The sequence below is a fragment of the Arvicola amphibius genome, chromosome 2 (genome assembly GCF_903992535.2).
Source record: "Arvicola amphibius chromosome 2, mArvAmp1.2, whole genome shotgun sequence".
Classification (NCBI taxonomy): Eukaryota; Metazoa; Chordata; class Mammalia; order Rodentia; family Cricetidae; genus Arvicola; species Arvicola amphibius.
In genome coordinates, this window is record NC_052048.2 from 188,581,982 (window position 1) to 188,600,026 (window position 18,045).

At 37.5% G+C, this 18,045-nt stretch overlaps 1 gene segment (V, D, J or C); it reads left to right on the top strand.

The window, feature by feature from the left end:
- Positions 1-18,045, top strand: part of LOC119806829 — a 238,803-nt gene that overhangs the window by 123,321 nt on the left and 97,437 nt on the right.

An 18,045-nucleotide genomic window follows, 5' to 3' on the forward strand; every position in this document is an offset into this window, starting at 1 on the left:
TAAAAAGATAAGTAATCAAATATGAAACACTTTGATGAATGTAGGATGCTTTAGCAACATTGAATAAGCCCTGATTCTGGTAGATGTGGGACTCTTCAAACAGCACTGTTACAAAAGCGGTTCTTAAATTGGTTTGCTCTGATCTTGGCTAATCTTCTTAATAATAAGAAATAAAGGATCTATACAGACCAGCATGAGAATATCAATGACGTGAAGAAAGGAGGTGCAGAGTTACTAATAAGATGGGCTTTTAGAGAAATTGCTTTCAAACCAGTATCAGGGATTTTAGACATACTGGATGAGAATGATGAGGGCTGATTAGGAAATGGCTTTCTTTGTAGGGGAGTAGAGAACTATATAAATACAGTGGTCCAATTCTGCAACAATTTCAAGATATTTTCCTTTCATTCTCATGTTGTATTAAAGCCACCAATGTCCCTTGAGTTTGTATACATAGTAATGTGTATAAACAATACCATGGGTATAGTCTATGGTTATCCTATGAAATATCAATATTGGCCTAGATAACTATACTAAAAATAACTACCCTGTTTTCAAGGTCCATCTGCCTATACTGGGAGTCTGTACTAATTCTGAATATAACAGAATAGCTTTCAGCAATATTAAACTTGATTTCTGAACAAAAATGAGGTATAGGAAGGAATGGGAGGATTATGGATATTTCTATTATATTTTTATAAGGAGAGTATCAGGCTGTGTTCAGTCAGTGAGGACTCTTCTGGAACCCATGTATTTTTGTTATTTTTACTCATCCCTAAGACTCAGTTGTAATCTTACTATAGTATAAACTAGCCATAGAAGAGCAATACCTGATGGTGGGTTGGCTTGTGCCCATTTATAAGACCCAATTGGAGGATCCTTCCTCTCAGATGTTTTTCTCTCAACTGATTCCAGATATAAAAAATATATGTTGGAGGTTAAATCACGACTGAGTTTCTTAAAACTAATGAGGGTTCTGGACTTTCACAGTGAGAAGCTTAGCTACAATTGTGACCGTTGGGTTAGAGGGGAAACTGACTGGCGGGTGGAAGAACTGGAACTCAGAATAAACAACACGAAATGTCACCATGGGTTTTATAGCATATGTTGTGGCCCTATGACTGGCATGGCTGGGTGAGCGTCAAACGACTGAACATGTGAATGCCATCTCTGCATTGTTTCTCATTTTCAAACCTAGGTCATTCCTGATGGAAGGAATGTCATCCTGCCATGTCTGTCAGATTTCTCAGACAGTTCACATACTGTCATTTTTTACAAATATGTTAGTGAAATGGTGGCATTTTCAGAAATAGATGATTTAGATGAATTCTTCTTCACCTGAGAAATTATCTTTTAAAAAAATTACGTAAATTATCCAAGGCCATAGGAAGATAAGGAAAGTGTCGCAGTATGTGAGACTGGAGGCAGATAGCAGCTAAACATTCATCTGACAATCAAAGCAAATGTCCTGATGCAATGGAATAAACTATATATTCATTTCTCCCTCTGGCATTTGTCGTCCTGGAAGAGCAGGAACACACACTTTTCAGTTTCCCTAATAAAGCACCATTTTTCCACACTCTGTAAAGTACTATCCAAAGACAGGTGTGTTTTTGTACTTGGAGTGTGGAGTCCGCATTAACCCCAGCATGTTTCTATGGAGTGAAATTTCTCTGGGTTGTCTGTTGGAGGAAAGGTAGAAGTTTATATATTCCACATGATTTATCATATTTAAAATGATCTCAAGTTTAATCAGTTCACCTCATAGCCATTCCTTTCTTATTTCTTGTATCTTTTACTACTCTATACCCCGACTTTGCAATGTGAGGACATATTCTTCTTTAATCTCCACTATTTTATCCCATTAATTTTCCCTAACCTACTGTTTATTTCATGTCACACATCCATGTTATCCAGTAAAATTTGCTTTGTGTTTTTTGGTTATTGCATCCAATATTCTTCTCTGTGTGGTGAAGAATTCTCACTGTTTTCTTCTCAGAAACTGACAACTTATTCATAGTCTCTGAACTCAAGGATGGGAACAGGTAATCAACTAACTTGTCTAGATCTTCTTTTCCTACCCACTTGCTGTTCTTCACTTTGAATGTGTGCATATCATGCAATTCCCCTGCCCTTTGTAGTTCCATTTGGACATTTTATTTATTCTGTGGTTTTATTCTCATTCTAAGGTAAATGAGAACACTCTGGGTTTTAAAGTACCGAGAATCATTTGGGTTCCTAAGTCAAAAAGTGAAATTTAATCTCTTCATCGGCTCAATATGTCACTCAGTGATTTCTTGATTTGATAGTTTAGACAACCAGCCTGTGATCTGGACCATGTCTTGTACTGATACCACACTTCAAAGGAAAAGGAAGAAGTGTGATTTTGATTTTTGTCTGATTGCTCCCACACTCCCTGACAAGTTTGTATATCCTAGATCCTAGAGTATTCTGAGACATCGGTTCACTGGTATTAGAATCTACTTCTTGGGAATCCAACATAGACTGAAACCAGCAGCTCTCTCAGAATTCTCTAGGATCAATACCACATTTGGAATGCAATAACAGCCACCCTCATAAAATGAACAACTCAGCATCCTTGGCCCATCTGTCTTGAGATAACCATTGTTGAACTACTTGGGACACAACCTGTAAGACACTCTAAAGTCCCCTTTTAATTTACGTATTTATTTATTCTATCAGTTCTGTTCCATAGAGACCCTGATTAGTCCCTTCCATGAGATGGAACTTATACCTGACAAAGTTAAAGTTTGCAAGAACCAGTTAATAGAGAAGGGGGAAAGCCTAATGTTACTATTCACTAAAGTAACATAGTAAAATATGATTCCCTATGGCAGATTGCTATACCCTTAGAGATATACTCATAAACTTTCATCAGACAACCCTTTTCTTATAGTAGATAATAACTGGCAGAGATACCCACAACTGGACAATGTTCAGAGGATGGGAAGCTTTTAGATCTCTCATGAAGGTTCTTGGAACTATATGCATAAGAGGAGACAAACAATTTTGAATCTTCAAAGGTGGCAGATGGCACCAAGGTAATATTAAATTTAGATGCTACAGGAATAATGCTTATAGGAGCACAGAGAGCCTATGGTAGCATCACAATACCTGTAAAACTTTAAGACTTACAGGTTTCCAGACTCAGGGTCGCAATACTATGCAAGAAGCTATTTGCAATTGATATTTTTGAAAGAGAAAATCCATTTTCTACAATGGAGTGTCACTGGGTATATCATCTACATATTGGTACCATCATATACCCATGTGAGTTGATCAATAGAAAATTGTTCCCATGGTTTTTATATACTTTTTGTTTAGTTGGGTTTTTCTTTTTGTCTTACTGACTTTCTCTTTTTGGTATGCTTGTTGATTTCCACTTTTTATTTTATATTTTTAAGAAAGAAAGAAAGAACATGATGTTAGTTGTGTAGGAATATGGTGATAAGATGTGAAGAGAAATATTATGATAAATAAATGTTGCAAGAACATTTGTAAAAAAAAATATCAATTTTCAAAAAGGGAATTAAAATAAGAATTGAATGAGTCAAATACAAGGATAGACTAGACCAAGAAATTCAACCATTTGAATTTGAATCCATCTTGGTACTACAAGACTGAATAAAGAAAGAAAATACAGTCATTATTAATGGAGTAGACTAGCTGAAGGAAAGAACTCTCGATGATTGGACAATGTTGAGAAAGTATCATACATGAAGAGTAATGATGAAAATCCATTCATGACACCAATGTCCAGGAAATCTCCATAGGAGTACAAACAAAGAAGTGTATGATTCCTCCCTGACCTCTCTTCACTGAGGGGTTTGTTACTCGGCTGCTACTTCTGTTATAGCCCAGAGAGACACCGAAGAAGCCTGCATACTTCTCAACTGTCATTATTATCACCTTACCAAGTAAGGACTGCAGCCTTTTTCCTCTAAAATTTTACAATTAGTGTACACAACTGTGGAGTGTAAAAGTAAAGTCTTTGACTCTTTATCCCTTGGCCCTCCATCTTCCTATCATCTTCATTCTACTCTCATGGATATGTTCTTCTTATGAGTGAACAATGCAATATTCATGGTTTTGAGACCTGTGTCTTTCACTTCATATGAAAATTCAAAGTTCTACCCATTTTTCTAGGAAACAGTATAACATTATTGTCTATCATTGCATTAAACTCCCTGATACTTTTTCATCAGTTTTTAGAATTCAAAATTTAAAATTCAAAAAGAATTGAATCTTTTAATTGGAGAGTTAAGAACATTCACAGTTAGTTGTTAAGGAGAGGAATGTGCCGATCCCTCTAAGTGTATCGGTAAATTTCCTGATTGGTTAACATATTCTTTGTCCCTTTCTTTTTTGTCTATACACCTTAGGGATCTTATTTTTACTCTTTATTAGTATATAAAACAATGAAATTAAAAAGGCATATCAAGAAAAAGGGAAAAGAAACTGGTGGAGATGAGGAAAAGAATAACAGGAAATGTATGTGATGAAAAGAGCAGGGATATATAAATTCAAATATAAAAAGGGCATATGTGAGTAATATTAAATAACAGTAGAAATAAAGAACACAAATATAAAATATTTTAAGATAAAGTTAGTACTATAAAATAATAGTGAAATAAAAACTTTTAGAGGAAGAAGAAGACAATGAAAAAAATAAAAGGAAAACAAAGCCTCTTCTATGTTTCCTGGCAGATTTTCTAATATTATAGCCCACATTAGCTTGGAGGAAAGTGTTGAATGCCATGGGATGTTGCTCCCGTATCTCCTCTCAGTTGCCAACTCAACTGGTAGTGCTTTGGGTTGAATGCTGTATTCCAAGACATGTTTATATTATCAAAGTCACATTGGCATTTATTTTACAACTGCCTTTACTTTATATACATGGTCTACTCATGGTATTTGACAGCTAGGAACTTTCTTATTCTTTTTATAGCCATTTTACTTTGCACAAAACAGTAGAAAAATCAAAGCACGTGGTGTGTTGAGAGTACACGAGACTAGAGAAGATGCCCAAAGCACTGGGGTCTGCTCTGGAAGGGGAAACTGAGGAAACTGAGTATTGCACTGCACAGTTGTGGTGCACTTAGGTACTGCTCAGTAGTGATCACACAGTGGATGGAGGAATCTATGGAAATCAGGGAACTGAAGTCTATATGCCCGGAACTCTCACTGCTTCCTGGCAAAGCCTACATGGGAACACAGAAATACATGGATCTTGGAGATCTTACTGTCTCCAGTAATCCATAAATGAAAGGACTTACTCTTTCTTCGCATTAGAGGATATGACTACAAATTGCATCACCTTCTTCAAGTTCCCAGCTGTTCAATCTGTTTCCCTAAGAGCGTGAGGTATGAAAATTATGCTTGTCTTCTATTCAGACAATGCAGCAAATTGTTCCTCATTTCCAAATCTAAGACTTTCCCTTTATTTACAAATCCTCCCAAAAATCTCTGTCAAGAAATAAACAGTTTGGAAGAATAGGCAGGTGGATCACTATGAGTTCAAGGTCAGCCCAGTCTAAAAACTGTGATCCAGGCCAACTATGACTGTTACCCAGAGAAACCCTGTTTCAAAAAAATTGAAGAAACCAACAAATAAACAAATGAAAAAGTATCTTCTCATGGTGTGCCTAGTTATAGTTCTTTGTGATATGGCAGCAGTAAAAATGATATCTTATCCACTGCTGATTAGTAATGGAAAACTCATATTTGGAACAAAACCCAAAGCCAGTCTTGATATATTAAACACACACACACACACATACACACAAGCACACTAATAAACAGATGCATACACAAACACACACATACACACACACCTCACTGGATTTAAGTATTGAAAACAACACAGGTCTCTGTGTTTTACTATAACTATTGATATTTTGCTTTCAAAGCCATCTGTTTATTTCAGGATACCTGTTAGTAATCTTTGATGTCTACTATAATAATCAAGCTTCTTTAATGAAAGAGACCTGATATAGTGAATATATATATATATATATATATATATATATATATATATATATACATACATAATAATGTGGGATTTATTAGAATAGGATACAGGTTAAGGTCCAGGTAATCCATTCATGGTATCTCAAGTCTGACAGAGCAAGAATCCTACGATAACTGTATCTCAGCACTTCCAAAGTTCAATTGATCCAAGAAGGCTCTTATATAACTACTGGCTTTGATTCTGTATTGGAATCCCGGCATAGCTACATTGGTGTAATAAAGCACTATGATCAAAAAGCAAGTTGGAGAGGAAAGAAATTATTTTCCTTATACTTCTATTTTACTGGTCATCCTCGAAGGAAATCAGGGCAGGAGAAAAACAGGGAAGAAACTTGGAGCATGAGCTGATGCAGAGGCCATGAGCTAATGCTCATTACTGGCTTGCTACTCATGGCTTCTACTGGTTTCCTACAGAATCCAGGACCAGAAGCCCAGGGAAGACTTCACTGACCATGGACTGGCTTCTCCCCAATCAATGTTTAACTAAGAAAATGCTTTACAAGTTGACCTACAACCTAAGTTCATGGAGGTATTTTGTTTCAAGCTCACATAAAACTATCAAGCACAACTCTGAAGAAGTGGGTTTTAATTCCAGTGAAGCAAGGCCATGGGATATTATAGGATAATCAAACTTGCCAGTGAGTGTGACAAAAAGAAGGAAAATAAGTGTGTGTTTGATTCTTCCTTGTCCCTTAAGTAGGCTGGCACTACAAGGTGTGACCCAGAATAAAGTGGGGTTTCCCAATTAACCAATAAGGAAAATTTCTCATTCACATTCATATCTGCACTGATATGGTTTTAGTTGACAACACATAAAGTCAAGTCGACATCCATAATTGGCCATTAGCACCCGTCTGATATTGAAGATCTGTAGAAGGAGCAGCGGGCTGTGTCCCGCCACCCGGCTAGCTTTACCCAAAATAATTACACGGAAACTGTATTCATTTAAACACGGCCTGGCCCATTCTCTGTAGCCTCTTATTGGTTAATTCTCACATCTTCCTTTATCCCATATTTAGTAATCTGTGTAGCACCACGAGGTGTGGCTTACCAGGAGAGATCTTAACCTGCGTCCATCTCAGAGAGGAGAAGCATGGCGACTCACTATGGTGAATGCCTGAAGCATCTCCCCACTGCCTGCATTCTGTTCTGTCTACTCCGCCTACCTAATTTTCTGTTCTTTTAAAGGGCCAAGGCAGTATCTTTATTAATAATGAAAGTAACACATAGACATTCCTCCATCAAAGATCCAGCTCCTGAGGTTTAGATTCCTCATCTCTCAAATGAGACAAATCTCTGTTGCATGGAACAGTGTTAGGGCTTTAGATGCTTTTTTAAATCCTCTGTGTTACCTGTTTGTGTCTTTGTATTCTTAATATCCCAGTCATATGTTCTTGCACTGATTCTTTCCTTCAAGGTTTATAATGCAAACAGCTTTTGTTAACCAAGACGATGTTTTTTATTTGTGCCATAGAGGAATCACCATTTTTGGCATCAGAGTTATGATTCAAACCCTGGGAATCTGACCTAGAAATTCTTTATATTTTAAAACCGAGAGTTCTCATTTAGCTCTAGATGTTGAATAAAACATTTAAATAAATAAATTGCTTGAGTGAGGTAGGAGATGAAAATTGCATGTCATGTACACTTTCAAGGTCAGAAGCCTCAAGTGGTATAGAAAGAATATATTTGAAATTATATGTGATAACCAATGAACCCCTTTGGGATCAGAGATATTAATTAATATTTCAATCTTGGAGAGGGAGACACAAAGAATTTCTTCACTATACAGAGTAGAGGAATATTGGGTGTCATATTCAGGAAGCATATTTTATTGGATGAACTGAAACTGTCATATGAAAGAAATAGTAGGCTAGGGAAGATAATGGAAGAAAAGAGTTGAGATTAAAGGGGGACATGTCCTGGAATTACAGAATGGGAGTATAGAGAAGTAAAAGATACTAGAAGTAAGAAATGGTGCCTAAGGTGAGCTGAGAAAATTGGAGAGTAATTTAAATATGAAAATAACCATTGTAATCTATAAACTCCCCCCCTTTCTTCTTCAGACATTCCAAGGAACCTCCATGCTAAAGGACCATTCCAGGAGCAATCTGTACTTCATACTCAACATACAGAAACTCTCATGTTTGGGGATGTTGCCATTTACACTGTGTGACAGCAGTGCACTATTAGGGAAAAGCAAATTCTGTGTTCATGTTCTTGCAAAAAAGACAAATGCCAGAAGAAAAATGAATGTGTAGTTTTTTTCCATGGGACCTCTGATTTGATTGTCAGCAGAACATTTAGCTACCACCTGCAGCCAGTCTCAAATGCTCTAACAATTTTCATATCTTCCTATGGCCTTGGAGCAGCATGCAAGCTTAGGTAACTTCTCAAGAGAAAGGGCACCCCTCCAAATCAATTCTTTCTAAGCTCTTCCCACTAACATGTTTGCGAAAAGTGAAAGTATGTGAATAGTTTGAACAACCTGACAGACATGGCAACTTGCCAGTCCTTCCACATAGGTATGAGCCCAGGAGCAAATGAATGAGAGCAGCATGCAGAAATGACAACTCTGAATGGCTCTTCATGTGTGAAGCTCACCCAGCCAAGACAGTAATAGGACCACAACAAATGTTATGAATCCTATGATGGCTTTTCCTGTAGTTTCTTCTGAGCTCCAATCCTCCACCTTCCAGTCAGTTTAGTCCCTCAAACCCAATTGCCAAGATTTTAGCTAAGCCTTTCTCCCCTATTGCTGTTTAAGTTCCAAACCATTTCTACTTTTCAGAGAAGTCAACCATGATCTCTCACCTCCAATAATCATTTCTTGATGTCTGGGGCCCATAGACAGCAAAGCATCTGACAGGAAGGATTCTCCAGTCGGGTAACATTATCAGGCACAGGTGACACGCATGTCCCATCTCTGGATAGCTTGTGCCATAATATATGTGAACAATGAGTCTCGTGTAAGGTTTAAGTTAAAAAAATGTATTCAGTACAAGAAGAGTTACTACATACTAAGGCTAATTCTGTAATTATACATTTATTAGTAGTTATGTCTATCATGGGGATACCTGTACAAATTAAGACTGACAATACACCAGCATATGTCTGTAGTAAAATAAAACAAATTTTGACATATTACAACATAAAACATATTAAACATATACCATACAATCCTACATGACAAGCAGGTACTTAATAATGCTGTTTGTACCACAACACTCTGAATGGTGTCACCAATATTCAGAGTGACCACTTCTACATCAGTTATATTTATATATACAATCCCACACAGTTGCTTTCAGTGGTTAAAAAGCAGAGTATCTAAAAGTAAACACTTGTTTGAAACTCTACCTCCTTTCTCAACATCATTGATGATCCAGTGCTGGCCCACAAAACTCTTACATTTCCATTTTCTATTAAGCAGTTTAGAGTAAAGAAATTTAGAGACCATTGACAGGCTCTACTGATTGTAGAGGATTCATAGCCACTCACAATCTATAAGAACTATATCATCTCAAACTGGTTCTTTTCTCATACACTTTTCTCATCTCTGGTAAACCTTCCAGAAATATGTGCAGACTTCTCAGCCAAGTAGAAGTTCACTAAAGGAGGAGAGAGAACAGAGAGAGAGAGAGAGAGAGAGAGAGAGAGAGAGAGAGAGAGAGAGAGAGAGAGCGCCTTTCCACCCTCCACGTATCCAAGGCAGAACATAGTATGGTGACCTTGCCTTGTGTTCATAGCCAAATGACAGAGGGTGAGGATCTCATTATGGTTAGCTTGTAGAGTAAGAAAATTTTCTGTAATGTACTTAGCACGCTGGTGTCTTACTTTCACTCTGTGAAATATTTATAAAAGAAAAAGTCATGTATTTGTTCTAGTATTTCCACATTCGAGCACACACTGCCCAGGTGGCCCACAAGGGTATTTTCTTCAAGAGTATTTGGAAAATCTTTTAGCCAGAGTGATGCTCTGGTTGATTGTTTACACTATGATGCTAGCTGTAAAGAAACATTGAAGGGGAGGGCCTTGGACTTTCCACAGGGCAGGGTACCCTAACTTCTCTTAGGAATGGAGAGTGAGGGGGAGGGGGAAGGGGAGGGGACGGAAATGGGAGGATGGGAGGATGTGAAAATTTTTAATTAATAAAAAAAGAAAAAAAAAGAAACATTGAAGCATTGAGGGCACAACTGTATCCTGTAGATAAAGTATGAAATTCAACCACTTAATAATTTTGCTCCTACTTATCTCCTGAGATAACCTTTCCCTAAGATATCAAGAATCATTGGTTAAGAAAACTACTGTAGATCATAGCCATTACCTCATATTCTAGACCGAGATGAGTAAGTTGGTTTATCAAAACAGCTGTTTACACTCCATTTGACACTCTGTACTATTCCTTTGCTATTTATACCAATATAAAATTGCTTTGTATATTTTTTCTAAAAAAAAAAAAAATCTCCTAGTCCCAATTCAATGATTTCTATGTCAAATAATTGAATTTTGATTTTGAAAACAGTGTTTATTTTCCTTGTGTGTGTACTTTATGTTGTGGAGTATAGTCTTCTAGGAGCCTTGTATTTATTCTAACCTGCATTTTGTAGAAAATTAAGTGGCCTTTACAGAGCGAGGTTAAGGTTTTTAAGTGTATGCCACAGACAGTGTAAAACTTGAGCATGGTAGTCATACTCTAGAGTGGAATGTTCTGACGAGGCCATTATGGTTGCCTCGCTCTCTTATCATAGACACCCTCCCCTCATGAAAGGTAGATGTCAGATATTGTCATCTCTTTTTCAGATATGGCTACCTAAGAAAATGCCAATGCTGCATAGACAATGTTGTTCCTGGTTTGTACTTTACTGAAATGTGTACAGTGAAGTCAGAAAAGAGAGGAGTTCCCAAGCAAAATCAGGCAGAAGAAATGAGGGCCCAGAAGCTTGCCAGTATAACAGTACTTATTAAATTTGACTGCAACCTGCTAATATTAAAGTAATGTCAGATGTTTAACCCCTATGTATAAGATATACCAGACACTCTCATCAGAATTACTAAGATTGAGGCATTGGTGAATGACTCCAGGCCCATTTCCCTTAACAGAAACTATGGTGAAGGACTCCCTAAGCTGCTTCAGTGGAGGAATGTTCTTGCTAGTTCATTCTGAGGAACCTCTCCTTGATCAGCGTTCTAGCTTTAGTGATCACGGCCATAGATATGACTAAGAATTTTGGAGAGTGTGGACTCATGGAACAGTGAGAAACTAAAAGCCAGAGAGAATACAACTGTTGGAAGTAGGATACCAAATTGTAAATTTGACTAATGAAGAGAAAGTAGGTGAGCGGGCTGTGCTGGAAGATAGGAGCCATGTATTTCAGTCAATTGGAATGACAGGGCCAGATTAGCATGGACCCCATCAGCAGCTCCCACAATAGCCAGGGTCAGGAGTGTACTCATCATGGCCAAAGTGATGAGCACTGAAGGGTTTCTTGCCTTCATAACACTGTGGAGCAAGAAGGCTGCTTGTTGAAATGGAAGTAGGGTCTTGTTGCTTCTTACTGAGCCAGTACAACATTCTCCTCTTTCTACATTCTTACATCCATTATCTGTGCTCTCATGCCTTTTTGTTAGCAGGAGACCTCCTGGTGTGAAGAAAAAGCTTATTCTCAGAGAATAGTGAAAGAAACAACTCATTGGTAAAAGAATGCTGGAATGGAAGAAACAGTAGTAGTCAATTTGTTATGCAACTCTGTTATACTAGTGTAATTCATGGGTGTTTGAAAAGACCGACTCTATGGGTGGCTTTGAAATACTTGGTTGAAGATTGGATTATTTTTTTGTAACTTTAAAGAAGGTCTAGTTCTGGTAGATAGAGGGTGTCTATGAAACTTCCCATGTCTGAATAATGTATCAACGGTCTCTAAATTTCCTTAACTTTTCATCTATCTACTTAATAGGAAATAGAAATTTAAGATCTCTGTGGACCAACAGTGGAACATCAAGGATGTTAAGAAAGGAGGTAGAGCTCCTAACAAGTGTTGGCTTTTAGATACTCTGAAACTGGCTCATCAATTAAACACAGTGGGAGGGAAGAGGTGAGGTTTGAGTCGCAAGTGTCTTACTTTATTAATGGAGGAGACCATTATGTGAATACAATGCTCTGCCTTGATATCAATTTCAAGGTATTTGCCTCTCATTGTCATGTTATATTAAGGTCACCAAGGAACATGGAAAGTGGATAAATACTAATGTAAATATAAAACATGACGGTACTGAGGCTCATCAATGTAGACCTGAATATCTGTACTAAACAAAACTAGCCCATCATCTAGTATAAACAGCTTTTGTTAGAAGTCTGTACTTAGTTTGAAGAATAGAATGACTTTGGGCAATGTTCAACAGGATCTCTGAATAAGGGTGAGGTTCATAGATACTACTGTTATATGTTTCATAAGAGTACAGTGCTGTTCTCAGTCAATGATGAATCTTATTTTTTTTCTTCATTCAGCCCTAGGACTCTGTTTAAATTTTACTATTGTATAAACCACCCAAAGAAGGGCAATACCTGATAGTGTGTCAGTTTGGGCCTATTTATAAGACCTAATTGGAGGATTCTTCCTATCAGATGATTTTCTTCCCACTGACAGCAGATATAAGAAATATATATTGGTGAGGTCATGTATGAGTTCTCTAGAAACTACTGATAGTTCTGGACTTACACAGTAAGGTAGGAAAAGCATAGCAACAATTGTGGCAATTGGGTTAGAGAAGGAAACTGATTGGAAATGGGAGAAATTGGAACTCAGAACAAACTGTAGGAAATGCCCCCATAGGATTCATAGCATATGTGGTGGTCCCATTACTGGCATGGATGGGTGAGCTTCACATTCCCACACAGTCACACAGAGTGATCATACTTGCATCTTGTTTTTCATTTATTTCTTCTTGGTCATTCCTGAGTGGAAGGAATGACATGCTGCCATGTCTGTCAAGGTTTCAGACTATTCACACACTTTATTTTTTCACCATTATGTTGTGGGAATGCATTCAGAAAGGATTCATTTGGATGGAAGCCTTTTCACCTGAGAAATTATCTAAACCTGGCATGCTGCTCCAAGGCTAAGAGAAGATAGGAAAATTGTTGAATCATGTGAGACTGGCTGCAGGTGGCAGCTAAATGATCTGCTGTCAATCAAATCAGAGGTCCCAGTGGGACAAATTACACAGTCATTTTCCTTCTGGTATTTGTCTTCCCGGAACAACATGAACACAGAATTTTCAGTTTTTCTAATAATGCACTATTTCTTGCCGCATTGTGTAAAGGGTAACATGCAAAGACTGGAGAGTTTCTGTACATCGGGTTAAAGTACAGATGGTTCCTGGCTTGTTCCTCTGGGGTAGAGGTTCTTTAGAATATCCGTAAAGGAAAGGTGGACATTTATAGATGCCAAATGGTTGTTTTCATATTTAACCTACTCTCCAATTTTCTCAGATCACCTTAGTAACCATTCTTTATTTCTTGTATCTTTTACTACACCCATTTTGTAAGTCAAGCCCATATTCCTCTTATGATCTCAACTATTTTCTTCCATAATTTTTTCTTATCCTATTTCTTTCACATCACACTTTTATTTATACAATGAAATTTGCTTCCTGATTATGACACCCAATATTCCCCTACCCTATACTGTGAAGAAATCATTTGTGTCTTCTCCAATAGTGAAATCTTTGATAATATCTCTGATTCCAAGACAGTTCATTGGTAATCACATAATTTCAAATATTCTTTTTCCCTATATATGGCTCACTTTTAATTTGTGCCTTACATGCAAGTTTTGTGTTTCTATTCATTTGGGAATTCTATTCATTTATTTATTCAAATATTCTTTTTCAACATCTAAGGCTAAATGAGAACTATTTAGATTTAGAGGTATCAACAATTGTTTAGGACTCCTTCACCAGCTGATAAAACTGGCAATTCCTCCATGGCACAAACAAAAGTCATCAGTTTAAGAAATGAATATCGAAGAATGGATAAAGAAAGTGTGAAATTTATATGCATTAGAGTACTACTCAGCGGCAAAAAACAATGACATCTTGAATTTTGCATGCAAATGAATGGAAATAGAAAACACCATTCTGAGTGAGGTAACCCAGACCCAAAAATATGAATATGGTATGTACTCACTCATAAGTGGATTCTAGCCATAAAATGGAGCCTATATTTTAGGAGCCTAGAGAAGCTAGATAGGAAGGTGAACCCAAAGAAAAACATCTAGTTATCCTCCTGGATATTGGAAGTAGACAAGATTGCCAGGCAAAAATTGAGAGCTTGAGGGTGGGGGTAGAATGGGGTAAGGGGAATGGGGAGGGAAAAGTAAGAAGGGGAGGATGGGGAGAGCTTGGGGGAATGGGACAGTTGGGATGGAGGAAGAGTGGATATGGAATCAGGGAAGTATATATCTTAATTAAGGGAGCCATTTGAAGGTAGGCAAGAGATTGGACTCTAGAGATGTCCCCAGTTGGCTCCTTGAGCAGCTGAGGAGAGGGGGCCTCAACTAGCCCTTTACTATAGCCACACTGATAAGTATCTTGCATATCACTATAGAACCTTCATCTGGCGGTCTATGGAGATAGAGACAGAGACCCACATTGGAGCACTGGACTGAGCTCCCAGAGTCCAAATGAGGAGCAGAAGGAGGGAGAACATGAGCAAGAAAGTTAGGAATGTGAGGGGTGTGCCCATTCACTGAGACAATGGGACTGATCTAATGGGAGCTCACCAAGGCCAACTGGACTGGGACTGATGGATCAAACCGGACTCTCTGAACATGGCTGACAAGGAGGGCTGACTGAGAAGCCAAGGACAATGGCAGTGGGTTTTGATTCTACTGTATGTACTGGCTTTGTGGGAACCTAATCTGTTTGGATCCTCACCTTCCTAGACTTGAATGGATGGGGGAGGAACTTGGACTTCCCACAGGGCAGGGAACTCTGACTGCTCCTTGGACTGGAGAGGGAGAGGGAGGGCAGATGTGGGGAGGGGAGCTAAAATGGGAGGAGGGGAGGATGAGAAAATTTGTAAAATTATATAATTTAATTAAAATGGAAAAAAGAAATAAAAAAGATGTTAAATCTTTAAAACAAATTTTTTATTTATTTAAAAAAAAGAAATGAATGTCTGTATTCCAAACTGTGAAGAGGAGAAGCTATGCAGGATGACATAGAGCATGTGTCATATTGTTAAAGAGTATAAAAATACAAATAGGTAATACAGAGAATTAATAAAATCATCTACAGGCCTAACACTACTCCATACACAGAGACTTGACTCATTTTGACAGATAAGAAAATTAACTTCAGACACTGGATCTCCATGAACAGATGGATGCTGATGGTTAATCAGGATGACACCTTAACTTTAGGCTTTTCAATTAAATCAATACCCATGAAGCTTTTTATGCCAATGGGAAATATTCTGTGTGGTTGGTACACTCAATGACGCTTCACTGGAGGAAACTGAATTGCCCCTTTCCCAGCAGGCATCACTTGCAAATAGCTACTTGGGTAGGCCTCAGATGCTGTGTCCCCTTCCCACTCTCCATACTGGGACATGTTTGCTTTGGAATTTAGCAGGACTAGTGGATGCTATCTTAGTTTCTGAGAGGTCAAATGTGCACGAGTGTGGGTGCATCTTAGAGAGCATCTCTAAGATGCTCTTTTCTTGGAAAAATCTACCACTTCTGACCCTTAAGATATTTCTTGCTTTTCTTCTGCATAGATCTCTAAACCTTGAGGGGAAAGGTTGATGAAGACTTCCCATTTGGGGCTGGCTTCCCAAAAAGTTTCTCATTCTCTACATATTGCCCAGTTGTGGTACCAGAGTCAATTAATGCAGGAAGAAATTTTTCTAAAGAGTGTTGAGTGTTGGTCTGCTCCATGGGTATAGAAATGTAATAGGGAGACAGTTTTATGGGGTCATTGAACTATCTAGTATCGAGTTCTTGGTTAGATTAGTAGTGTCAGATATGAGTTCAAACTCATGGAATGGACATTAAATTTAATCAGATTGTGGCTGGTTTTATCCATACTATTTGTGTCTTGTACCAATATTTCTTGCAGGCACATGACTTTTGTTGGTTACAGACAACAGGACTCAGTGATATTGAGGATAACATCCCTCCTCTGATACTGTTCAAAGGAACTTCCAGCATTGTGAAAGCTAGTACGTAGGGATGAGGCTTTATTTTGGCAGTAGCTTGATTTTTCCATGTTTAATGACAAGTAAATGGTCTCTTTAGCATTAGGGCCTTATGTTCAGGTTATAGGATGTAACTAAGAACAACCATGATAGTTTTTGGTGTTTGGGGTGGGTCTATGGGATACTTTTAGTCAATGACTCAACAAGATGCAACACATTCCTAGAACTGAGGATTATACTTGGTGGTGTAACACTTTTACTTCAGACATACATCATGTTATATATGGTGACTTCAGTGAAATTCTTTTCATAAATCTATTTTAGGAAGTTTTTATAGTAGGAGATTTACATATTCATTAAGGAGGATTTTAGTGTTAATTGTCCACTTTTACATTCTGTGCTTTAGCTTGACTTCCAATCCTCATCCCTATGTAATCATCCTATTTTAGTTTCTCCCTTTCCTCTTTGTAACACTACACTATTCCATTCCATGAGAACCCTCCCTGCTCCCTGATCTTAAACATTGCATAACCCCTGTGGTTATTAATACTGCAGTACACATATTATAAGCTTAAGCGCCAACCCTTACATGAAATTAAACCCATCCAATATTTGTCTTTTGCTGAAGATACAAGTAATACTAACAAAACAATGAAATTAATGAGGTGGAGTAAGACAAAGGAAAAAGAAACTGATGAAGATAAATAAGACAAGAGAATGAGGGAAAGAATGTCAGGGGAAGCATGTAATTAAAAGAGAAAGGATATAAAAATTCAAATGTAAAATAAGAGTATGTGTGAAATTAGATACCAGTAGGAACATAAATATAAATATGAAATATCTGAAGATAAAATAAATCTACAAAATAATAGTGACAAGAAAAGTTTTAGATGAAGAAGAAGACAAAGAAAAAAAGGGATATAAAGACATTTTTATTTCCTAATGGGTATTCTAACATTATAACCCACTTTTGTTGGAAAGAGTGTTTTATGTCATGAGATGTTGTTCCTCACAGTTACCAGCTCAGTTGTTAGAGCTTTTGGTAAAATGTTGGCTTCCAGGTCAAGTTTATATGTCAATATCAGTTTGCATTTATTTTAGAACTGTCTTTATTTGCCTACATGGATTTACTCATGGAACAGTGACCTTTGCTCTTTGTCAGATGGTAAGATTCTTATTGTTAATAGAGGCATCCTTGTTTGTACAAAATAACCGAACATATTCTGAGATAAGTGGCATGTTGAAAGTACATGAGAGTAGAGAAGATGACCAGAGCATTGAGATCTGCTCTGAAAGGGGAAAGCTAAGGGAACTGAAATTCTACTACCTGGTTTTGGAGCATTCAAATACTATTCGGCAGTAATAACACAATGGATGGAGATTCTATGGAAATGAGTGAGTTAAAGGACATAAGCCTAGCAAAGCATTTATGGGAACACAGAAATTCATGAACCTTGGAGGTCTTACTGTCTCCAGTACTTCATGTATGGAAATATTACTCCTTGAGTTAGAGGACAGGATCAGAAATCAAACAATATTCCCATAGCCTGCAATTCCTGCTGTTCAATCAATCTATTTTCCTCAGAGCCTCATATTTGACTATCTAAAATGGTTGTATTCTCTCCAGACAATGCAACAGATAGTTCCTGGGTTTGAAACCTAAGATTTTAACCCAATTTTCAGATCCTCCTCAAATCTCAGTAATGAGAAAGATAGTTCCAGGTTATAGCTACCTGACATATGTCAGTGGAAGTAATCAATCTTGTTTGCTCCTTGTATCATAATAAAATGCC